At 34.6% G+C, this 5252-nt stretch overlaps 1 non-coding gene across 1 annotated transcript; it reads left to right on the forward strand.

Annotated features, from left to right (window-relative positions):
* The first annotated feature begins 4921 nt into the window (after positions 1-4921).
* TRNAG-GCC (transfer RNA glycine (anticodon GCC)) lies at positions 4922-4992 on the forward strand. Its single transcript has one exon. It is a non-coding gene; the product is annotated as a tRNA-Gly (tRNA).
* Positions 4993-5252: the final 260 nt, after the last annotated feature.

Here is a 5252-nt window from a genome sequence, read left to right on the forward strand (position 1 = left end):
CGAAAGAGCCTGAACTTCTTTCTTCATTATAACCAAATGAAAAAAAGAAGAAAAATAGAGATCTTGAAAGTAAAACGTAGACAAACTTGCCAGTGTTCAGAAAATGCTATCTAGAAGGCACTGAGCAGAATGGGTTGGTGGGTCAATGGGTTAGTGTGAGTCACAGTGATGGTGTTTCGCAGTGGGTCACACCTTGTTGATCTACGATCCACTGACCCACTCACAAATCTTGACCCATTTGACCCACCGACCAACTCAATCTCTGATTTTACATTTAGTATATCATTTAAAAGACGAAACATACATCTACACATTTTTTTCTCGATTGCGAATAGCCTTGATAAAAATATACGAGTTGAGATGGTAATTTCTTCTTAAGGTGAGAAATTGATATGATTAAAGAGCCCATCTTGAAGTGGTTACAAACTACTTTCCAAAGTTATTAAAAACGCTTTCGCGACCCCAGAAAACTATTACTTTGACAAATATTTAAGTAAGTTTTTACATTTTATTAATCATATCTCCAAGCCCCTCATCCTGTGAAGATGGGGATGACTTTGGATATAACGCCATTGAGTGCCTCACTACTCATCTCAACGACCCAGAAAACAATGGATAACACTCTACAATCAGTCATTTTACACTATTTTTACATGTCACTCCTCCCAACTTCCATCCCTTGAGGTATCTGAATTCCACAATATTTTTTTTCTTAGATTGAAAGTAATATGTCTCCCATGTTAGGTAAAAGTTGCTCCAGACATTCCGGCGTTTCGCTGGAATATACACGTATACATACATCAAAACATTTGGAGCTGTGTGAGCAATGCTTTCGATGTTGCTCCTGTAAATTCAAAATCCAGCTGGCATAGTCGCTCATACCAAAACGTGGAATTCAATAACATTGTGTTTGTAATAGTGTCACGAACTCAAACTATGGATTTGACACTAGAGACATTTTATTTTTCATCCTTTATCGTCCGCCATAATAATGGGTGTTGAATCGATTGAATTGATTTTGAGTTTAACGTCCCGTCAGCAGTGAGGCTATATGAGACATAGACCTACCAATTAACGTAGAATCCGAACTACATGAGCCCTCGCTGGGGGCCGAATCTGGGTCTCCCACACCGAAAGCGTGTGCGCTATACGCTTAACCACAAAGGAGCTTTACGATGAGAGTTAAATTTGGACTGTAAGTTGCTTTCGGAGTTGTAATTATTAATTTCTGCAACAACGAGAACTATGGATTCGACACTAATATCGATCGCTTTTACTTTATATATATATATATATATATATATATATATATATATATATATATATATATATATATATATATATATATATATATATATAAGAGGCGGAGAGAAAGGGACCACATCCATATACAAAAGCCTTGCAGATTATTGAACTGAAATCCTTTGGAAAGAAATCCTATTCTGCCTTCTTTCTCGAGTATAAATAAGTCTCTTAGACATGACTTCATGTTCGTAAATTTCCATGGTTTGGGGATCGGGAGTTTTGTGTCTGTAACGAAGATTGGAGTTTGTATAATAATTTCTGTTTATACCTGTTTCTGAATAGTCTCTTTACCTTTCAGAAAGCGTAAATCACTTGCTGCAAAGAGAAAATTCAGAAGTAACTTCCGATGACAAATAGCTGCAAATAAATACACTACATAATTTATTCATTGCGATGATATTATTTTCTTAATTTGTATTTAACATTCACATATATCATAGAATACCAACGTACTGTGAACACCTGTTATATTTTAAACATAATAATCACTATGTTCTGCAATGATTATATGTTATATATATACAACTGACTATTTTAATGTAATTATTTTATATAATTTTTCATGCATTGCAGAAAATAGAATTTCATAAAAAGAAGCATTGGCCCGCATGGGAACCGAACCCTCAGCCTTACGATTTATAATCCATCGGCGTACCACTGAGCTAACACAAGCGCTTTTCGAAAAATAGTTCTAGCGGTATATAGCTGTATTTAAGATAATAATTACATTCATATCCACTGCAAACGCTGTTTTTGTTCTACTTTGACTTTTATTTTAGTACTCAGGAGAGAATAATGTTCTATATCTTAACTTTCACCATTCTTTTACATATGGAAAGATTCGTTTACGTATCTAAATGTTCCATTAAGTATGGAGAGCAAAATGACAAACAAGCATGTGCTGACATAATACGAAGTTTCGAAATATTGTATGATTAAGTATTTCAATCAATGTTGCTTTTTACATATAATTGGTAACAAGTCTTATTATATTTAAAAGAAGAAAAACACATCTGCAAGATTTTTCCCGATTGCAAAGGTTGGCTTCGAGGTTCGAACCTGGTTTACTTTTTCCCGAAGATACCCGAAGTTTGACTTAGAAAATTTTTGCCTCAAAACAGCAATAAAGAATGCGCTCAATCTTTTTGAGACAAGGTGTACATACACTTTCTGAATAATAATAAAAAAAATCACATCTACCTAATACACGAACGAAACACTCAAAATAGGTCGTATTGTCCCTAATCCCTAACTGAGTTTTAAAAGATCAAAAATCACTATTACAAACTGCCTATGCTTTGGCTTGAATGACGAGCAATATGGCGTCTGAAAAGATGGTTCCTATTTCTCCTTTATTTTTACAGTTCACTTAACACAGTATAGGCTTGTATTCTTCTAATTCAACATACGGCGTCTCCTAAGACAAATGAAACTAAAATTTTACCTGACTTTCGTCGAAATCCTGGTTTTTTAAGCAGATATGTTGAAAGAGAAATCACGAGATGCTCCTACTAAGATGGTTTTGATGAGAGTGAGAACATTGCGCCAAAAACGACCGGGTTTGGAAAATTCCACGAATCAGGGCGGAGTCTACCAGCCGCGGAAATTACAAAGCGAATAGAAATTTGGCAAATCCAGATATAACCGGATCTGAAAGTGACTATGGACTAGTGAGAGGGGGTGAGGGAAAGATTAGGTACCTGACTAAATTCTACATTGGTCTGAAATTAAGAAAATTTATATCCAATGACGGAACTATGTTTCGGTATGACGTCAGAATGGTAAACCTTGTAACTATTCAACTTGTATATGCGAAAATGGGATTTACAATTAATCAAAATATAAATAAATATATTATTCAGTTAAAATATGATTACTAACGAAACCTTTCGATTCATTACATTTAATTCGAAGTAAGGAGAATAAATAAATTGTGTAATTAAACCGAAATCGAATAAAAAAAAATTACTAGGTACAGGGTGCGTAGAAAAAAGTTGCCATTACTTTCAACTGTAATGGTACATTACAAGTTCTATATTTGATATTATCCGTTAATTTCGTGCATTTTTAAGTTGTTTATTGACACCATTGTATCCACTTTTCTCTTTGTGTCTCAATGTGTAAATTTTCACAAATATTATACAAATCATATTTGTATTTGTAACCTAACGGGAAATACGTTAATACGGATAAGTTTTCCAACTCGTCTGAGTGTTATCGAATTTTGCATTTTTAATATTTACAAATAAATTACCAATAGTTAACATTTTCAAAAATCATTTAATGAATAATGAAATCAACAATTCCTCCTTTCGAAGTAGTATTACGTATCAATCAGTGGCACCGGAACCTAGGAGCTCACACTCTGTTAGACCCCCAAAATTTTCATTGGGGGTTGGGTTCTTCTCCTCAAATGATCCATCCATATTTTTAATTGATTTGCAAGTAGGATTACTGTTAATAATTTCAAAACTCAGCGCAAAGCTTTGAGTTAGTTAAAAAAATAACCTACTACATATACCACATAATCTATCCGTATATTTTTGATCCGCGGATATGTATGGTTATTTGAACTAAGTAAACTTGTTTATATAATCCCTCATTTGAGTTAATTACAGTATAAGATTAACTAAGTCCTCTGACTGTTAACTTCTCATTGGCGTTTCTAGTATCCGTATATTTTTGCAAGTGTCTATGTATAATTTTACATGTGTATACACAAATAAGAATTGAGTACAAGTATCCAAAGACTCCCTTTTGTCATTTCGTCAGTCAGCGTTTCGCTCTACTTCTGCACAAAAACACACTTTACGATTTGTTCTTTTAACAGGTGGGGGCAACTTCATACTGCTGTTCTAGCTACTCTATCAGGTGCAATTAATCTTGGAGCAGGCGTTAGTTGGGTTGCCTTAACTCACGGATTTTCTACCTCAAGAATTTATGTGGCCCACTGTACGTTTTTACCTGAAAGAAAATGTTGCGACAGGTTGAAGCTGAAATATACTGATTGCAGTTTTAATGGCAAGAATTGCAGACTGATGAATCTTATGTGATATGATACACACAAAAATTTAACAATTAATCTAACTTTTTATTCTATTCATAGAAGAAAAAGGAAGCATCCTCTTTGCCTACCTAATTTCCCAGGTTACTTATTCCCCCCTCTTCATTTTCTTTAATTCAATCATTTACTTTTCTTTATAACTAAACGATGTAAATATTCCTTTGCTATAATAACTAAAGTTCCGTTATGTTGAAGTGGTATCCGTGCAAGTTGATATGGAACACCAGTTTCGCTTATCAGCTCCTCTTATATTGTTAGTTTTGGTGTTACTGACGACGGCCGACTTGAATCATAACTAACAACGGTCGAAAGTATGATAAGAGAAAAGAAAGAAAGTAACGACTAAGAAAAAGAAACAAAAGAGTAAAATGGACAAAAGAAAGAAAACAAGAACACAGTTCTTACATGCCAAAATGAGCAGATGTCCAAGTTGACAGATTTTACCGTATAAATAAATGAATAAATAAGGGGTTACCATCATAACTCGATGTGGATATCACGAAAGGAGAATTACATCCCACAAGTAGAATAACAGCAGACATGAAACAGATAGCATCGGTGGTTCAGTGGTAGAATGCTCGCCTGCCACGCGGGCGGCCCGGGTTCGATTCCCGGCCGATGCAGTATGTTTCCTTTTTAATTTAATATTTTTGTATACTTACTTACAAGGCAGGGTATCCCGGTGTAACACGCCGATTATGATAAGATTGCACAGACATAGAGAACATCGAAAACCAAGTAACATGTATTTTTTTAAATATTGGCCAACAAGCGCATTGAAAGGGTCAAATAGGAGCATAAAAATGGGGTCAAAATGAGATAATGTGGAATATAGTGAGAACGAGAAGAGATATCAGGAAAGGTTAAGTGTACAAAATACTAC

This window comes from Thermobia domestica, chromosome 14, assembly GCF_964235325.1.
Source record: "Thermobia domestica chromosome 14, izTheDome1.hap1.1, whole genome shotgun sequence".
Taxonomy (NCBI): domain Eukaryota; kingdom Metazoa; phylum Arthropoda; class Insecta; order Zygentoma; family Lepismatidae; genus Thermobia; species Thermobia domestica.